At 38.9% G+C, this 20,894-nt stretch overlaps 1 protein-coding gene and 1 pseudogene across 2 annotated transcripts in view; one reads left to right on the forward strand and one right to left on the reverse strand.

Annotated features, from left to right (window-relative positions):
- The window catches only part of WWC2 (WW and C2 domain containing 2), a 262,307-nt gene that overhangs the window by 114,437 nt on the left and 126,976 nt on the right, over positions 1-20,894 (forward strand). The window lies entirely within an intron of this gene.
- On the reverse strand, positions 815-18,946 carry LOC138848673 (small ribosomal subunit protein eS1 pseudogene; annotated as a pseudogene).

Raw genomic sequence — 20,894 nt, forward strand, 5'->3', positions numbered from 1 at the left:
GGCTTTGGTCTAGCACAGCCCTGGGCATTGCAACCATTTTGGGAGTGAACCAAGGGATCGAAGATTTCTCTGTCTCTCTATCTCTTTCCCAGTCAATGTAAGGCTGCCTTTGAATAAATAAAATCTTTAAGAAAAAAAAGAAACACTGAGCCAACAGCAATGAACTCCCCTTCCCCCACCATTCTTCCACCCTGCCTGCTGCGGTCCTCTCTTCCCTTCACAGCCAGACAAGGAAACTAGGGTCTTTGTGGGCTTCACTTCCTCTGTTTGCCATCATCTCACAGCTGCTGCTCCTGCCCGAGTCTCTTGCCTGTCTTTTCTCCCTGTCCTGACCGTCAGGATTTCTCTAACAGTCTTCTGCTGTCTGTGCCCTGGGCACCTCCCTGGGTGACTATTTCAGTGTCTGTCTTGAGTCTTACAGACTCCCAGATGCATGTGTTTGACTCCTTACTGTATGTAAGGCTCTTTCCAGTCTGCCCCCGGCCTCTCCATTTGCGTCTCCTGCCCTGCCCTGGTGCTGCTGGTGTTGCGCAGTGCCCTGTGCCTCCTTGGCTTTCTACCTTTCTCTGCATCTGTTGGTCCAGCCCCAGGGACTCTCTGCCCAGTCCCTCGATCCTGTATTTGGACCAACTGCCAGCTGGAGTCGTTCAGCTTCTCAGGGCCCTATCCCTGAGGTCCACTTCTCTGTCACACAGGTCCCTACCCCTGTGCTGGATTATGTGCCTGCTCCAGATATTTCTGTAGTGCCAGCTATGTAAGGATTTTTAGAAAGCATCATATCACATTTTAGATATTTATTTGTGTGTTTTCCTCTCTAAATTCCGAGCTTCTTGAGGACAGTGACTGCATCTTTTCTTTCTTTATCCTTGGGTGCCTAGTATAATGATAAACTCATAAATGTTAAAGGAAAGAGGAACTTTACCATTGACTCACAAGTTAGACGCCTTCTGGTTTTTTTAATAAAGGAATTAAAGTGTGTTTCAAGTATAAATTTATGCTTCAGAAAACACCGTTCAGAATATTTAAAAACTTTATTATCAGAATATAAATTTTTAAGTTTGCCCGTTTGCTTTAGTGTAGTAATTGCATACTGCTGGCCTGATGGATTTACTGTGCCCTAAAGTACCCAAATTACCCGCAGTAAGTAGTTTACCCACTAAAAAGGACTTTGGTCCATTATCTCATTAATCTTGAAGACATTGCTGTGAAGTAGTTAGGGAGCAAATGGTATTATCTTCTCCTAACAGCTGGTCCACACATATGTTGTGTTTTGATATTGTACAGTTTCAGCATTATTTTCTCTGTTGATAAAAAATGAAGTGAGGAATGTTGCACTGTTTAGTACTTTTTTTTGTGAAACAGTATTAAATATTTAGAAGTAAAATGTTTGACCTTAACTATTTTAGGCATTAAGTGTTTTTTTGCTAGAATTTTCTTTTTATGCTAGAGTGTGTGTGGTATGGGGTATAGATGTTAATGTGAGATGTTTGTAACTAACTGGAATATAATTATGAGGTACTCTTTTTAGGGTTTTGATATTATTACTATAACAACCAGTAATTCACCTATTGGTAGGGTCAAAGTTGACCATAGTTTTCTTTCCTTCTTTTACTAAATAAGATTTCATTTATGTACACAAACAATGCACAGATTTTAAGTATCTCAGTGAATTTTACTAGAAGAATAATCCTTGCATTGGCCTTCCTAACTAAGATGCAAAGTGTTTCCATTATCCTGGGAAGTTCCATTTTTGCCTCTTTCCAGTCAACCCCATGCCACCACTGCAAGCATTATTTAGGTTTCTGGACCATAGCTTAGTTTTGCCTGTTTTGGAATTTCATATAAAAGTACCACATTCAATTTGTGGACTAGATGCTTTCACTCAATGTGTTTTTAAATAATACAATACTGATACATACAACAGTATGAGAGAATGTTTGTAGTAAGTATATTTGACAAAGACCTCATATCCAGAACACATAAAACAATACCTGAAAATAAAAAATTAAAATCTATGGGGCTGGCGCTGTGGCACAGCGGGTTAAATCCCCATCCTGAAGTGCTGGCATCCCATATGGGCACCAGTTCTAGTCCTGCTGCTCCTCTTCTGATCCAGCTCTCTGCTATGGCCTGGGAAAGCAGTACAAGATGGCCCAAGTCCTTGTGCCCCTGCACCCACATGGAAGGCCCAGAAGAAGCTCCTGGCTCCTGACTTCAGATCTGCTCAGCTCCGGCCATTGTAGCCATTTGGGGAGTGAACCAGCAGATGGAAGACCTCTCTCTCTGTTTCTACGTCTCTCTGTAACTCTATATTTCAAATAAATAAAAAAACAGTCTTTAAAAAAAAAAACATTACCAATCCAATTTTAAGAGAAGCAACAAACTTAGCACTTCACAACAATGTAATAATGGCCATATTATTTGCTCCCTAACTACTTCACAGCAATGTCTTGATATTTGTCTTTGTGGGTGCATGTATTGAAATTATATTCTACTTTATTGCTAAGTAGTATCCCACTATGTGAGCAAAATACTTTTTAAAAAATCTTTTCTGCGCAGGTGGTGCTGTGGCGTAGCGGGTGGAGCCGCTGCCTGTGGTGCCAGCATCCCATGTGGCCAGTCCTGGCTGTTCCACTGTGGCCTGAGAAGGCAGTGGAGGTTAGCCCAAGACCTTGGGCCCCTGCTTCCATGTGGGAAGACCTGAAGAAGGCTCCTGGCTCCTGGCTTTGGATCCACAGCTCTGGCCATTGTGGCCAACTGGGGATTGAGCCAGCAGATGGAGGACCTCTCTCTCTCTCTCTCTCTCTGCCTCTTCTTTGTGGTTCTGACTCTCAAATAAATAAAATAAATCTTAAAAAAAAAAAAAAAAACTTTCCTGCAATTCAAGTTGTTTCCCATTGATGACTTGTAAAAAAGATTGTTATGAAAATTCTTGAACAAGCCTTTTTTAAAAAATTGTGGTTAAAAAGTTTAAAATTTACTCTCTTAACCATATTTAAAGGAACAGTACATTGGTGTTAGCTACTCATATGCTTACCCATACCAGAGCTTATTCAGCTTGGAAAACTGAAACTCCACAGCCATAGGACAAAAGCTCCCTTTTCCCTATGCATCATGCCTTGCCACCCGTGATTCTTAGAGTTGGCTTAGATACTTCTTCAATTTTTTGAAATAAATGCTTGTATAATGCTGTTCATTTTAGCATGATGTTCTCAAGAATTCATCCACTTTGTAGCATAGGACACAATTTCTGTATTTCCTTTAAGGCTCAGTGCTATACTATTGTAGTGTATACTGCATTTTCTTTTATAGTTTTGCTGTCACTTCTTGGCTATTGTGAATAGTGCAGTGGCCAAATACCTCTTTTTTTTATTATTATTATTTTTATTTTTGACAGGCAGAGTGGACAGTGAGAGAGAGAGACAGAGAGAAAGGTCTTCCTTTGCCGGTGGTTCACCCTCCAATGGCCGCCGCGGCCGGCGCACCGCGCTGATCCGATGGCAGGAGCCCATGGGGTGCAGGGCCCAAGCACTTGGGCCATCCTCCACTGCACTCCCTGGCCACAGCAGAGAGCTGGCCTGGAAGAGGGGCAACCGGGACAGAATCCGGCGCCCCGACCGGGACTAGAACCCGGTGTGCCGGTGCCGCAAGGTGGAGGATTAGCCTAGTGAGCCGCGGCGCCGGCCCCAAATACCTCTTTGAGATCCTGTTTTCAGTTCTTTTGGATCAATATCTAGAAATAAGATGGCTGGATTGTAGCTTTTTTTTTTTTCCTTGTTTTTAATTTGAGAAGCAGAGAGTGAGAGAAACTACCCATCTGCTGGTTCTCTCCCCCATGCCTGTAATGGCTGTGACTGGATTGGAGCCAAAATCTGGAGCCTGGACACAATTCAGGTCTCCTGTGTGGGTGGTAGAAAACCAATTACTTGAACCACTGCTGCCTCCTAGAGTCTGTATTAGCAGGAAGCTGGAGTCAGGAGCTAGGCCCTGGAGTGGAACTCAGGGACTAATGTGGACATCTTAACCAGTAGGCCAAACATCTGTTCCAGTTCTGTTTTTAGTTGATGAATTTCCTACTGTCTTCCACAGTAGTTAGACCACTTTGCATCCCTGCCAACAGTGCATGAGGGTACCAGTTACTCCACATCCTTGCAAACACTGTTCCTCTCCTCCCCTCCCCTCCTCTTCTCCTTCCCTCCTTCCCTCCTTTCTTCCCTTCCCTTCCCTTCCCTTCCTTCCCCGCCCCCCTCCTTCCTCCCTCCTCCCTCCTCTCTCCTCCCTCCTTTCCCCCTCTTCCCATTCCTCCCCCCTCCTCCCTCCCTCTTTCTCCCCTCCCTTCCTGTTTGTCAGAATTAAAAGCTGAATTTTGAATGGGTTCTTGGACTGCTGGTTCATATCCGTCAGCTTGTTCAGCTTCAGCACCTGTCTCATCCCCAGTGGCTTCTGCAGAACTACCACCTTCACCTGAAGCTCCATCAGCTTTCCCGATTCAAACTTGGGTTTCTTTAACATTTTTGCTTTTCTAACAGAGACATGATGGAGAGGATAAATAGATGGGCAAGCCTGTTTTGTGTCTTCTTTAATACTGTCTGGAATAGATGTATTGACCACTTCTTTTAATTTGTTTACACCTATTGCATCCTGATTTCCATCATCTTCCAGATTTGGCAGACCTGTTGGTGCTGAGCATAAGGAATCTTCCATATCTGGTTGTTGCATTTTTTAGTAAAAATCAACACAAAACAGACAAAAGCAAATGACAGTAGTTCATCTTGACATCAAAATGTCCTTAATGTGTTGTACTCTGTGAATTAACGGTAAAACTAGCGTTCAAACAGTACTTTACACTTTGTGTGTCTGTGTGGGCACACTGTTGAAATCTTTACTTAGTATATACTAAGTTGATCTTCTGTATATAAAGATAATTAAGAATGAATCTTGATGAAGAAAGGGATGGGAGAGGGAGTAGGAGATGGGATGGTTTGCGGGTGGGAGGGTGCTTATGGGGGGAAACCGCTATAATCCAAAAGTTGTACTTTCAAAATTTATATTTATTAAATAAAATATCCAAAATAAAAGAGCTTCAATCACGGCCTGCCATTTTTTGACCACAGAATACATTTTGTCATGGGTAAGATCTGTGCCATGGAAGCTAGTCAGGCAGTTTTTGCATGGAACATACTCAGTTATTAGCTTGGATTTTCTAAATTCAGGTTCAACATTCTGCAGATGAAGAAGACTCATCATCATAAAGACTCAGTTCAAACACATGGCCCTCAAGGCCATCAGATAGAATTTTGGTTCCTCAAATCCTTGTGACTAATGTTTTTCCAATATTTCTTACATTAAACATAGCAGGTGCTTTCACATCATACCAATCTTTCTTAAAAAAGGGATCAACCACTTCCTTCTTGGCTCCCTTTTTACCACTCTTTGTAAGGCACTTGTTCTTGCTAGCTGGACTCATGGTAGTGCTCAGAGAACCACGTGGACTAGTTTCTGGTGTTTTGAGAGTGAGTATCTCAAAGGTGGTGAGGGCATTTCTCAGTGTAGTTTTGATTTGCATTTGCCTGATACTTAGTTATGTTGAACATCTTCATATATGCTTGTTGGCCATTTGTATAGTTTCTTTGGGAGAAATAAAGTCAGCTCCTTTCCTGATTTTAAAAATCAGGTTATCTTTTATTGTTGAGTGCTAGGAAGTCTATATATTCTGTATATTATCAGTTGTGTAGTTAACAAATATTTTCTCCAATCTGTAGACTGCTGTTTTCGTTCCTGTTGTTTTTTAGTTTTTATTTTTGTAGTCCTAGTTGTCTATTTCTGCTTTTGTTGCCAGTGTTATTGGTGTCCTTTCCAAAAAATCATTGCCAAATCCAATGTCATGAGGCTTTTTCTGTTTTGTTTTTTTTTTTTTCTCTAGAAGTTTTATAGCTTCAGGCATTATATTGAGGTTTCTAAATCCATTTTGAGTTCATTTTTGTATATGGTGTACGGTAATGGTCAGACTTCATTCTTTTGTATGTGGATTTAGTTTTACCATTGCCATTTGTTGAAGAGATTGTCCTTTCTCAATTTTGTAGGCTTTTTACTTTTCTTGAAAATAATTTGGCCATATATGTGTGTGTTTCTTTATGAGATTTCATTTTATTCCTTGTTCTCTATGCCCGTTTTTTACATAAGTAACATACTGTTTTGATTACTGTAGCTTTGTTTTCTGTTTTGAAATCAGGAAGTATGAGTCTTTCAGTTTGGCTTTTCTTTCTTGATTGTTTTGGCTGTTCTGGGTCCTTTAAGATTCCACATGAATTTTAGAATTTTTTTTTCTATTTCTGCAAAAAGTGCCATTAGCATTGCAATAGGTATTATATTCAATCTGTAGATCATTTTGAGTAGTATGGACATCTAACAATATCAAGTCTTCTAATCCATAGATATGTAAAGTCTTCTTATGTATTTGTGTCTTTAATTTCTTTCAGCATTGTTTTGTGTTTTTTTTTTTTTTAGGTTATAAGTCTTTTGACTCCTTGGTTGTTTTTTTTTTTTTTTTAACCAAGTATTTCATTCTTTTTTGTTACTATATAAATGACATAATTTCTTAATTCCATTTCAGATTATTAACTGTTAGTATGTAGAAACACAGCTGATTTTGAACCCTGCATGTTTGCTAAATATGCTTAATTCTTTTTCAGAAAAATTGTATTTATTTATTTGAAAGGCAGAGTTACAGAGAGAGGGGGGGAAGAGACAGAAAGAGATCTTCCATCTGCTAATTCACTCCCCAAATTACTGTAACAACCAGGCTGGGACAGGCCAAAACCAGGACCCGGAACTCCATCCAGGTCTCCCTCATGAGTGGCAGTGGCTCATACACTTAAGCTATCTTCTGCTGTTTTCTCAGGCATATTAGCAGGGAGCAGAATCAGAAATAGAGTAGCCTCAACTTGAACTCGTGCTCATATGGTATGGGATACAGGCGTTGCTAGTGGTCACTTAAACCACTGTGTCTTAACATCAGCCCCTAAATATGCTTAATTCTAACAGATTTTTGTGGAGTATTTAAGATAATATATGCAAACAAATATAATTGTACTGCTTCCTTTCCAGTTTGGATACCTTTTATATATTTTTCTTGCCCAACTGATCTGGCCCAACAGTATGTTAAATAGAAGAGGAGAGAGTGAGCCTCCTTGCTTTGTTGCTGATCTTAGAGAAAAAACTTTCAGTCTTTCATCACTGGGTAGCGTGCTCACAGTGGACTTTTCTTGTGTGAGGGCATCAAAATGTTCATGGAAAATGGAATTAAAAAGTAAAAATTAGAAATATAAGCTTCACTTCTCAACCTGTGTTTCATCAGGTTCAAGACACTTTGGTAAGTGATGACACCAGCCATTTAGTCTACCCCTAAAGACCTGAGGGTCCTGGGAATTTAACAATACCAGTGCAGTTTCTTTTGCATTATTAACTGAGGACAAATGGGTGACCTTTGAAGATTTTTGTGAGGTTTGGAAACAAAAAGAAGGCAGGAGGAGGAGCCAAATCAGGATTCTAAGACTGGTGCTCAGGATTTCTTGTAGAAATTCTTGCAGAATTGCCCTTGTTTAATGAGAGAATTGAGCAAGAATATGGTTGTGGTGGAGGACTCCATAGTGAAGCTTTCCTAGGAGTTTTTTTCTGCCACATCTTTGGCTAACTTTCTCAGAACACTCAGAAGGAGCTGATTTACCATTCTTTGGCTCTCCAGAAAGTCAACAGGCAAAATGCTTTTCACATTCCAGAAAACTATTGCATGACCCTTGCTGTTGGCATCATGCTTTTGCTTTGTGAAATGGACCACTTCCATCTCTTGGTAGCCATTGCTTTGGTTGTGGTTTTTCTTCAGGACCATACTGGTAAAGCCATGTTTGATCCCTTGTTACAATTCTTGGAAAAAAATGCTCAGGCTCTCATCCCACTTGTTTAAGATTATCATTAAGGGCTCTGCTCTCGTCTGTAGCTGATTTGTGTGTAACAGTTTGGGTAGCCATCAGGCAGAAAGTGCTTCATTTTAACATTTCGGTCAGAATTGTTTAAATTGAACCAGTTGAGATGTCTGTGGTATTGGCTACTGTTTCTGTTGTTAATTGTTGTTCCTCTTCAGTTAGAACACAAAAAAGATTAAATTTTTTTGTCTGCCACTGTGGCCTTGATCTTCAACATCATCTTATGCTGGGACTCAACTGCCACTCATATGGGATTTGGCATCACAGAGAGCAGCTTAATCCACTGTGCCACAGAACTGGCCCCTGTCTTATTCCTTTTAATAATAAATTACCCATTTGTAAGTTGCTTATTTCTTCGAAACATTGTCCCCTTAACCTTCTTGCAAACTATCAGTGATTACACCACATTTTCCCACTCAAACTTCACCAAAAAGTTGATGTTTGGTTTGACTTCAATTTTAGCAGAATTCATGTTGCTTTGAAGGGGCTCTTTGAAGGTGATGTCTTATCTTTGTGCCTCAAGTTGACCCTGTTCAGACATAGAAAGTTAGTATGAATTGATTTTAGTGCAAAAGAAATTGAAATTCATGCATAGCTTTTTCTTAATCTGTATTTTCCATGATATTAAAGCCTTGTATATGGCTTTTATTATGTTTATAAGTCTCCTAAGTTGTGTGTATTCTCTTTTAGCTGGTTAAGTCAATTATTTTGAATTCTTTGTCAGATAATGCATAGGTCTCTATTTCCTTAGTTTCAATTTCTGGAAACTCATTTTGTTGATTGGACTATGTTTTTGTATTTCTTTGTATGTCTTGTGATTTTTTATTGGAATTTATGTATCTGAAAAACTGACTTCTCCCAGTGTTTATGGCTGATTTTATACATGAGAAGACCTGCAAAAGTCAGTCTGGGCGGAGATTCTGAATGCCTCCCACATCTATTTTGAGGATGCATCTTCTCCAGGATTTCCCCTGTAGTTTCCAATTAGAGTCCTGCTAGTTTCTGGGTTGTTTCCTCTGGTGTCTGGAATGCTACAGGCTCTCTGGTGCTGCAGCAAACACTGCTGAGGTCTGCTTTATTCTCAGAGACCCCTGATTCCCTGTCAGTGTTTTGAGTGAAGGGAGATAGAAACTGTTTCTCAGGATGCTGCCTGAAAAGCTGCGATTTGGGGCATAGTTCCTACTCTTCCTTTTTGTCTCCCAAGGGAGAAGCCACAAGATGGGAATTTTCTCATGATCAGGTGGGCTATGCTGTTTTTGGGTAAGGGTGATTGCAGATAAAATGAGATGGTTTATTGTTCAACCCACTGTTCTTGGCAGTACACTTACCTGGGGGGTACTGAGACCTTTTAACTGGCTTCTGGAGTTCTCATAAAGGTTTTTCAGACCTTGTACTATTATTAAGTCAGTGTCTACATGGGAGCACAAGGTCTGTGACTTCCAGTCCTGCCATCTTGTTGATGTTACAGTACCTCTTGTAGACATTTATTTTCATTTCTGATTGTGTAAAAAATCTAGTACTGTGGTTAAGGATAGATGTACGTATGTTTAACTTTTATAAGAAACTGCCAAATTCCAAGATGGCAGAAAAGGGAAGGAACTTAATGCTCTAGTCCAGGGGCAGATAGTTTAAAAAAAAAAAAAAAGAAAGAAAGAAAGAAAAAAAAATGAAGCGAGTGCAACTTGTAGCACTGAACTCAGGAGCTCCCTACCACACCAGTCTTGTTTATGTGATCCCTTTGATACTTAATCCTATCATTATGATCAATTATGAACTTAAACCGATCACTTTGACTAGTGAGATGGCATTGGTACATGCCACCTTGATGGGATTGAATTGGAATCCCCTGTCACATATCTAGCTCTACCATTAGAGGTAAGTCTGAGTGAGCATGTGCTGAACTGTACATCTCCTCCCTCTCTTATTCTCACTCTTATATTTAACAGGGATCACTTTTCAGTTAAATTTAAACACCTAAGCATAATTGTGTGTTAATTAAAGAGTTCAACCAATGATATTAAGTAAAACAAAAAAAAAATACTAAAAGGAATAAAATAATAAGTTGTTCCTTGACAGGACAAGGGCTGATCAAGTCATTGTTTCTCATAGTGTCTGTTTCACTTCTACAGGTTTCCTTTTAGGTGCTCAGTTAGTTGTCACCAGTCAGGGAGAACATATGATATTTGTCCCTTTGGAACTGGCTTATTTCACTCAGCATGATGTTTTCCAGATTCCTACATTTTGTTGCAAATGACTGAATTTCCTTTTTTTATTACTGTATAGTATTCTATAGAGTACATATCCCATAATTTCTTTATCCAATCTTCTTTATTAATTACATAAATTAATTAATGTTAATTACATGTCTTAGCTATTGTGAATTGAGATGCAATAAACATAGAGGTGCAGACAGCTCTTTCATTTGCCAATTTAATTTCCTTTGGGTAAATTCCAAGGAGTGGGATGGCTGGGTCATGTGGTAGGGCTATATTCAGGTTTCTGAGGAATCTCCAAACTGTCTTCCATAGTTGCTAACCCAACAGTGGGTTAGTGTCCCTTTTGTCCCACATCCTCGCCAGTATCTGTTGTTAGTTGATTTCTGTATGTAAGCCATTTTAACCAGGGTGAGATGAAACCTCATTGTGGTTTTGATTTGCATTGCCCTGATGGCTACTGGTCCTAAACATTTTTTATGTGTCTATTGGCCATTTGGATTTCCTCTTTTGAAAAATATCTATTTAGATCCTTGGCCCATCTCTTAAGTGGGTTGCTTGTTTTCTTGTTGTGAAGTTTCTTGATCTCTTTGTAGATTCTGGTTATTAATCCTTTATCAGTTGCATAATTTGCAGATTTTTTTTCCATTCTATCGGTTGCCTCTTCACTTTCCTGACTGTTTCTTTTGCAGTACAGAAACTTCTCAATTTGATGTAATCCCAATTGTTAATTCTGGCTTTGACTACCTGTGCCTCTGGAGTCTTTTCCAAGAAATCTTTGCCTGTGCCTATATCTTGCAGGATTTCTCTGACATTCTCTAATAATTTGATGGTGCCAGGTCGTAGGTTTAGATCTTTAATCCATGTTGAGTGAATTTTTGTGAAAGATGTAAGGTAGGGGTCTTGCTTCATACTTCTGCATGTGGAAATCCAGTTTTCCAAGCACTATTTGTTGAATAGACTGTCCTTGCTCCAGGAATTGGTTTTAGATCCTTGATCAAATATAAGTTGGCTATAGATGTTTGGATTGATTTCTGGTGTTTTTATTCTGTTCCATTGGTCTATCCATCTGTTTCTATACCAGTACCATGCTGTTTTGATTATAACTGCCCTCTAGTATGTCCTGCTATCTGGTATTGTGATGCCTCCGGCTTTGTTTTTGTTGTACAAGATTGCTTTAGCTATTCGAGGTCTCCTGTGTCTCCATATGAATTTCAGCATCATTTTTTCCAGATCTGAGAAGAATGTCTTCGGTATTTTGATTGGTATTGCATTGAATCCATCAATTGCTTTTGGGAGAATGGACATTTTGATGATATTGATTCTTCCAATCCATGAGCATGGAAGATTTTTCCATTTTTTGGTATCCTCTTCTATTTCTCTCTTAAAGGTTTTGTAATTCTCATCGTAGAGATCTTTGACATTCTTGGTTAAGTTTATTCCAAGGTATTTGGTTGTTTTTATAGCTATTGTGAATGGAATTGATCTTTGAAGTTCTTTCTCCGCTGTGGCATTGTCTGTGTATACAAAGGCTGTTGATTGTGCATTGATTTTATATCCTGCTACTTTGCCAAACTCTTCTATGAGTTCCAATAGTCTCTTAGTAGAGTTCTTTGGATCCCCTAAATAAAGAATCATATCATCTGCAAAGAGGGATAGTTTGAGTTTTCCTTCCCAATTTGTATCCCTTTAATTTCTTTTTCTTGCCTAATGGCTCTGGCTAAAACTTCCAGTACTATATTGAATACCAATGGTGAGAGTGGGCTAGAACAGTATTATACAACAAAAACAAAGCTGGAAGCATCACCATACCAGATTTCAAGTCATACTACAGGGAAGTTATAATTAAAACAGCCTGGTACTGGCACAAGACTTGTAGACCAATGGAACAGAATAAAAACTCCAGACATAAACCCACGCATCTACAACCAACTTATCTTTGGCAAAGGAACTAAAATCAATCCCTGGAGCAAGGACAGTCTCTTCAACAAATGGAACTGGGAAAACTACATCTCTGCATGCAGAAATATGAAGCAAGACCCCTACTTACACCTTACACAAAAATCCACTCATTAAATCTGTGACCCGATACCATCAAATTATTAGAAGACATTGGGAAACTGTGCAAGACATTGGCATAGGCAAAGTGTTCTTGGAAAAGACCCCAGAGGCACAGGCAATCAAAGCCATTATCAGGGAGCTATATTGGAAACAGAGCAGCCAGGACTTGAGCCAGAGTGTTCCAGCATGGGATACCAGCATAGCAGGCAGCCCCTTAACCCACTGAACCATAACACTGGTCCCCAAATATATACATTTTAAATATGCTACCATCTCAATCAAATAAGAAGCTGCTTCTCAGTTGAAATTCTTTCTTTCCCTTTGCAGTTATTAGTTTTGCTGCTTCTTGAAATACATAGGAATGAAATCAAATAGTATGAACTCATTTGTGGAATAATGTTTTAGATCCATTCATGTCATTGTGTTTCAGTGATTTGATTATTTTTATTCCTGAGTAGTATTTGATGATGTGGATGTTCTTGAATTTGTTTATTCTTCATGGATGGAGTTATTTCCAGTTTTTGCGTGCTGTGAGTGAAGCCACCTTGAACATGTTTTTGTGGAAATGGAGCCATCATTTCTTGTGTAAAACCCAGAGGTAGAACTGCTGAGCCATATTTTAAGCATAGGCCCAGCTTTCAAAGAGATGACCAAATACTCCTACAGGGTGGTTGTACCTTTTAATGTGTGCATAATTCGCCTTTAAGACTTAGCATTGCTCCTCATTCTTCACAGCATCTGCTGTTACAGTCTGAATGTTAGCCCCTTCAGTAAATGTGGAATAGTGTCCTTACGTGGTTGGAATTTCTATGTCCTTGATGCTGAGTGTCTCTTAATGCGCTCATTGCTAGTTGTGTGCATGTGTGTTTCAGTCTTTGGCCATGTTTTTATTTGGTTATTTGTCCTTTGTATTATGGAATTGTAGAAATTCCCTGTATGTTCTGTATACAAGTCTTGTGTTGTGAAACCTTTCTTCTACTCTGTGACTTATCTTTTCATTTCCTATTGCAAATTTAAATAACTGAAAATTTTATTTTAAATCAATTAACTTTTTCATTTAGTGATTCTTTTTGTGTTCTAAGAAATTTTTCCTATCTGAAAGTTTCAAAGTTTTTTCCTGTGTTTTTTGGGGAACTTTTATGGATTTTACTTTTATGGTTTACTTCTCTGATCCATGATAGATTTTTGAGCATTATGTGAGCTAAGATTGAGGCTTATTTAGTTTTTTTCCTAAACAGATAGCCCATCATTCCAACACCATTTTTTTTACATGGATTATTCTTTCTCTGCTGGAACATATTGTTGTCTTTGTTGAAAATCAGTTGTCTATTGTCCGATTTTTTTTTCTGTTCTGTTCAGTCAATAGACACGCAAACAAGCACACATAAATACACACGTATATATCTTTATGCTAATATTACACAGTCAGCATCACAGTAAAAGTCTTGAAATCATATGAATGTAAGTCCTCTAACTTGATTCTTTATGAAAATTGGTTTTTTTAATCACTTAATAAGGGACAGGAGTTTGACACAGTGGTTCAGACACCACTTAGAATTTCTGTATCCCATATCAGTACCTGGCTCAGGTCCTGCCTCCACTTTAGTTCTAGCTAATATGTACCCTGGAAGGCAGCAGCTCAAGTACTTAGGTCCCTGCCACCCACTCAGGATACCTGGATTAAGTTTGGGGCTTTTGGTGTTTTTTTTTTTTTTTTTTTTTAAGATTTATTTATTTATTTGAAAGTTGAGCCACACACAGAGAGAAGGAGAAACAGAGAGAGAGAGAAAGAGAGAGGTTTTCCATCTGCTGGTTCACTCCCCACTTGGCCACAACAGCTGGGGCTGAGTGGATCTGAGACCAGGAACCAAGAGCTTCCTCCGGGTCTTCCCACGCAAATGCAGAGATCTAAGGACTTGGGCCATCTTCCACTGTTTTCCCAGGCCATAGTAGAGAGCTGGATTGGAAGTAGAGCAGCCAGGACTCAAACTGGTGCCCACATGGGATACTGGCACTGCAGGCTTTACCCGCTATGCCATAGCACCAGCCCGCAGGCTCTTGGTTTTGACCTTGCCTAACCACAGCTATTGTGGGCACTTAGGAAGTGAACCAGTAGTTGAAAGACCTGTCTCTTTCTCTGTCTCTTTTTGTCTCTCTGCCTTTCAAATATTAATAAGTAAATAAATTTGAAGTCACCTTACATTGCTATACAGATTTTAGAGTCAGCTTTATCAGTTTCTACTAAAAAAAATGATGGACCTATAACTGAGTTTGCCCTTAAGCTTTTCATTAATTTGGAAGAATTGACTAATACTGAGTCTTCTAAGACATGACCATGAGATGTCTCTCTGTTTCTAAATTTAAAGATTGTCGCTAATTCACTCAGCACTTGTCTGTATTTTCAGTGCATATGGTCTGTATATTTTTCAGTACGATTATTCCTAATATTTTGTTTTTCAGGATACCATTGAAAATATACTTTTTAAAACACACTTTCCAATTCTTTTTGTTTAGTGTGTAAAAGTACAGTTTTGATTTTATCTGCTGGCAACTTTGCCAGGTTTACCTTTTTGCTATTTTTATAGATTCTTGGAGATTGTGTGTGTGTGTGTGTGTGTGTGTATGTGTGTGGTATGTATGTGTAGGAAACCTTTTCTTCTTCAGAAACAGAATAGTTTGCTTTTTCCTTCCCGGCCTGTAATTTTTGTTCCTCTCTCCATACCCTCCCCCCCTTGTAAATATGCAGTGTTTAGGACCTGCCACATGGTAGTGAACATAAATAGTGAGAATAAACTTTCTGCCTTTCTATCTCTTGATCTTTGGGGAAAACATTCAGCCCTTCATCATTGAATATGATGTTGGCCATTATTTATTTTGTTTAGTTTGATCATTGTCTTTTATCAAGTTGAGGAAATATCTTTCCAGTCATGGTCCCTGAGAGTTTCATCTGTTTTGCTTTTGTTGTGAATGGGTATTGAATTTTATAAAATGATTTTCAATATTTATTGAGAAGACTATATGGTCATTTATTTTTGCATGTTAAACCAACCTTAAATTTCACTGATAAACCCTACTTAGTACAATATACAGTTTACCCTATCTATCCACGAGGTTCCCCCGGTCAGATAACAAAATCCATTGATGCTCAAGTCCCTTATATAATTGCATGGTATTTTCATAGAACTTATGCCTATCACCTGTATACTTAAATCATCTCTGGGTGTTACAGCACAGTAGGATTAGGCTGCCACCTGCAGCGCTGGCATTCCATATGTATACCTGTTGGAATTTGAGTCACGCCCAGCCCACTACCAATCCAACTCCCTGCTAATGTTCCTGGGAAAGCAGCAGAAGATGGCCCAAGTGCCTGGGCACATGCCATCTACCTTGGAGACCCAGATGGAATTCCTGGATCCTGGCTTTGTTCTGGCCCACTTTGGCTATTCCAGCTATTTGGAGAGTGAACCGGCAGATTGAAGACTTTCTCTTTCTGTGTCCCCTCCCGTGTTTCTGTGTAACTATGCCTTTTAAATAAATAAATTTACCAAAAAAAAAAAATCATCTCTAGACTACTTAGAGTAGATTACTAATACATTTCTATGTAATATTTGTCCTGCTTTATTGTTTAGGGAATAATCACAGTCAAAAAAGTCAATACATGTTCATTACAGATGCAGCCCTCATAGGTGAACTACAATTTTTCAATCCAGTTTGTTGAATTTGTGAATACAGAACCCATGATCTGGAGATTGACTGTATGATTGCTTTTTTACTTGTATTATCTTTTTTATATACTTTCAGATACAGTTTGCTAATACTTAGTTGAAATTTTGAATATATGTGTGAGGCATATTGATCTGTTATTTCTTTAATGATATTGTCATTTTTTTTTCCAGTGTGTGGGTCCAGAATATGATCAATCTTGGTGACTGTTTGGGATATAATAACATTTAAAAACATAATATTAATTTTGCAGTTGTTGGGTCTGTTTTCATCTAAATACTTTGAATTTTAGATAGTTTATTTTTCTGCTCTGTGATTTACATTAATTTTCTTACTTTGAAGTTTCCAAATATTTCCCTATTCTTCAACTACTGTAACTGTGATTTCCTAAAAATGTTTTCACATATATGTCCTTTTTTTAAAAGATTTATTTATTTATTTGAAAGGCAGAGTTTCAGAGAGGCAGAGGCAGAGAGAGAGAGAGGGAAAGATCTTTCATCTGCTGGTTCACTCCCCAAATGGCCCCTGCAGCTGGAGCTGGGCCAATCCAAAGCCAGGAGCCAGAAGCCAGGAGCTTCTTCCAGGTCTCCTACGTGGATGCAGGGGCCCAAGCACTTAGACCATCTTCCACTGCTTTCCCAGGCCATAGCAGAGAGCTGGATGGAAAGTAGAGCAGTCAGGACTGGTACCAGCACCCATAGGGGATGCCAGCACTGCAGGCGCTGGCTTCACCCACTGTGCCACAGTGCCGGCCCCACATATATGTCCTTTTAATTTTGAAGACTTCACTGCCAATTCCAAGTTGTGTGTTGCTTGGGTGTCTTTTTCTAAGGATTTATTTTTCTCTTGACCTTGGGTAACACTACTTTTTTATTATCACTCAGACATTATTGATTATGTGATAGTGTCTCTGGATTCTGTTATCTTTTAAGAATATTGAGTTTTGTTTGTGAAGTAGTTCCTCTGTTGCCTTAGTTCTCTTACTGAACTGTTTTAGGGTATTTTTCTTTTTCTGTTATTGTAGTTTTTGATTTTAAAATTTTTATTTTTTTTAACTTTTGTATTTTCATTTCTTTACTAGGAGAGTCTAACTCTTGATGATTTGAATATTATAAGACTCTGGGTACTCTTTTTTTTATTTTATTATTTATTTAGTTTTTAAAGTTTTTTTTTAAACTTTTATTTAATGAATATAAATTTCCAAAGTACGATTTATGGATTACAATGGCTTCCCCCCCATACCGTCCCTCCCACCCACAGCCCTCCCCTTTCCCACTCCCTCTCCCCTTCCATTCACATCAAGATTCATTTTCGATTATCTTAATATACAGAAGATCAGCTTAGTATACATTAAGTAAGGATTTCAACAGTTTGCTCCCACACAGAAACATAAAGTGAAAATTAATAGATGATTTTTTTTAGATGATGATGAAATCAGATCAGACCTATTGTCATGTTTAATCCCAGTGAGAGTCAAGTTGGGAATTGATAATTTCTTTTTCTTTTTCTTTCTTTTTTTTTTTTACAGAAGATCAGTTTAGTATACATTAAGTAAAGATTTCAACAGTTTGCACCCCCATAGAAACACAAAGTGAAATATACTGTTTGAGTACTCGTTATAGCATTAAGCCTCAATGTACAGCACATTAAGGACAGAGATCCCACATGAGGAGTAAGTGCACAGTGACTCCTGTTGTTGACTTTACCAATTGACACTCCTGTCTATGGCATCAGTAATCTCCCTATGCTCCAGTCATGAGTTCCCAAGGCTATGGAAGCCCTCTGAGTTCTCCAATTCTTATCTTGTTTAGACAAGGTCATAGTCAAAGTGGAGGTTCTCTCCTCCCTTCAGAGAAAGGTACCTCCTTCTTTGAAGACCTGTTCTTTCCACTGAGATCTCACTCACAGAGATCTTTTGCCAGAGTGTCTTGGCTTTCCATGCCTGAAGTACTCTCATGGGTACTCTTAAAAGCTTTGAAGAGTATTTTCTTTGTTTATCTTAGTAGGCAGTTGATCCAATTAGATTTAGGTGGCTAGGTCTGGCCCAGTCTTCTGTGGCCTCTTATTCTAAGGTTCACCCAGTCCCAAACCTTGGTGGACTATTTTGGTCTGCGCAGCATTTGCACCCAGAGGTCAGTCTTGTACTTGACCACACTATTGATCTCAAATCCTTTGTGATGTTTATTCAGTTCAGTTCCTTTTTGTTCAGGGCTCAGGGGGTGAATCCACACGCAGATTTAAAGGATCCTTTTCTCAGCTCTGTCCTCTCTCTTACCTTTCCCCATGGACCCTCCCTTTTTGATATGCTGCCTAGTAAGCGGAGGCCTTAGCCTTGCCCCATGATCATATTTGTGGTGCCTGCATGTAACTCAGAGCAAGTCGGGGAGAAAACAAGCCTGAACGTATTGATGCTGCTGGTTGGGTGGCTGGTGCTCTGCCTGCCTGACTTTGCAGGTGTGTTCCTGGGGCTTATCTGAAATGGCAAAAACTTTGTCTTAAGGTGTCTCCTCCCTCCCCACCATCTGAAAGAAAGAATGGGTTTTATCTTGGAGCTTTTCCTATCTAAGTCTGCTTCCCCTGTTTCCCCAGGAGATAGGGGAAGTGCCAGACAGATACTGAGAGATGCAAAACAACAGCAGTAAAAACAGGGAAATCATTACGGTATTATGATTGTTCTGTGAATTTTGGTTTCCTTCCCCAGTCCCTGTACTCTTACGGACTTTTTAGAGTCTTCCTTTCATTGTTGTATGTAGTCTGTCCTTGGTTTTTAGTTACAATTACTGTGGGAGAGTGGATGGTGTGTGTTCATTCCATATTTCTCTGAACCAGACTCCTCTGTATTAGCTTTGAAACAACATACATTAATGAAAATTCCTCAAGTATTGTGTAATGTTCTTTATGGAGTTGTTCACTCTATAGGAAGAAAGAAATTTGGGATCCTTCTATGTCATCTTTGTCTCATGCCATCTTTTGTATTTTCCTGGGCAAATGAGCTTTTAAACTATAAATAAAAAGATATATATATATATATATATATATATATATATATATATATATATAAAGAAAATTTCTAGATGCTTAAAATATCCAAGCAATATGGTGGTCATGAGACTAACTTATGAAAATGTGATAATTTACATATTCCATATATTTGTCAAACTCAGGGACTTGTTATGAGGCATCTTTCTCTTCCACCTATAAATTTGACATTGATAATTGATATCATCTAGCCTTATTAATAATTTTGAATAGTAATCCTGTGGATTCTTGCCATCTGTTCAGTTAAGAATTCTAAATACCGGCTCAAAATAGAATATGGTAAGTTATAAACGGTTTATTCAGTGAAAGAAATGCACGGGAAAGTGAGGGCTTTATTTAGGGGAGAAGGAAGTCTAGAAACTAAGTTGGATGCATACCAGGCAGAGAGCAGAGCAGGAGCCATGTGGAGCAAGTGTATGATTATGAGCAGGACAGCAAAGAGAGAGCTGGCCAGAAGGCTGTGTATCTGAAGGCACAGGGCAACAAGGAAGGGGCCCACCATGTTCCAGGCCTTTTATTTACTCCCAAAGGGGAGTGGGTACAGAGTCTGATTGGCAGGTAGGCATCCAGGTGAGATTACACAGAGGGTGTGGTCTTCCAGCTTACAAATCTAATCAATTTTATCCTATTTGCCTGCCTATATCAATAACTATGCCTTTTTCTTGAACCTGGTGTTTTCCTTACTTCGGACCGTTCATTCTTTCTGTTCTCAACAGACTCGTATTCATCTAGAGCATCTCTAAATCTTGTCACTCCCCAAGGCTGTGACCCTACTCATGTCCCTCAGCATGCCTTCCTTTATCTGCTTGCTAGTTTCCTTTGCAGTGACTGGGGACTGCTTTGGATTGTCATAAACTTTTGTCAGACTTTCCCGCTGTGTGACACTCCCATCTAGTTCTGCCTTCAAAATTTCAAAACATATAGATAAAACATGTTCTTCTTCCTCTTTGAGTTTATTATTTTGAAAACATTATAGTCCTTATGGCTACTAAGTAGAAGAAATTTAGAATCATGTTGGCATGATTTGTTGGATTTTTTTCTTGACAATGTAACTCATATTGTTTCCCTTAATTTCTTTGCCACCTGTTCATGAAGGCCCTCATTGCTTTGTCCCTTCTGTTTGTATTTTGTTTTGAAATTTACTTTTCTTTAAAGATTTATTTATTTATTTGGAAGGCAGAATTACAGAGAGAGAGGAGAGATCTTCCATCTGCTGGTTCACTCCCCAAATGGTTGCAATGGCTGGGTCTGGGCCAGACTGAAAATAGGAACCATGAGCTTCAGCAGGATCTCCTGTGTGAGTGCAGGGGCCCAGGGACTTTGCTTCCTCAGGCACGTTAGCAGGGAGCTGAATCAGAAAGGGAGCAGCTGGCACTTGACTGGCACCCATATGGGATGCCAGCATCACAGCCAGGAAGGCGGTGACTTAACCTGCCATGCTACAACGCCAGCTCTTGAAATTTATTTTGTAAAAATGCTAGTTTATAGGAGAAAAGCAGAAAATGTAGGTAAATGAGAGGAAGAAAAATTATCTATATTCACACAATCCAGAGTTAACTAATTATTCTGAATCTTTCCATGTGATGTTTCTCAAATTTTTCATACTGATACGCATACACACACATAGTTTTTAATGTATTTTGTGAAAGTGAAATTATATTATGCATACTATTTTACAAACTTAAACTTTTCACTTAATCTGTAACTTTTATCAGAAAATTTCTTCACCAGCACATCAACTCTTTAGATAACAGAACTTCACACTTTTGTCTGATGTTCTTCAAATATAGCTAAGATCCTCACAAGCCTTGCTTAGAATACTTCTGTGGCACACTCTTGCTTTCAAGATGAATTTTGTATTTATTCACCTGTCCCC

This window comes from Oryctolagus cuniculus, chromosome 2 (assembly GCF_964237555.1).
Source record: "Oryctolagus cuniculus chromosome 2, mOryCun1.1, whole genome shotgun sequence".
NCBI lineage: Eukaryota > Metazoa > Chordata > Mammalia > Lagomorpha > Leporidae > Oryctolagus > Oryctolagus cuniculus.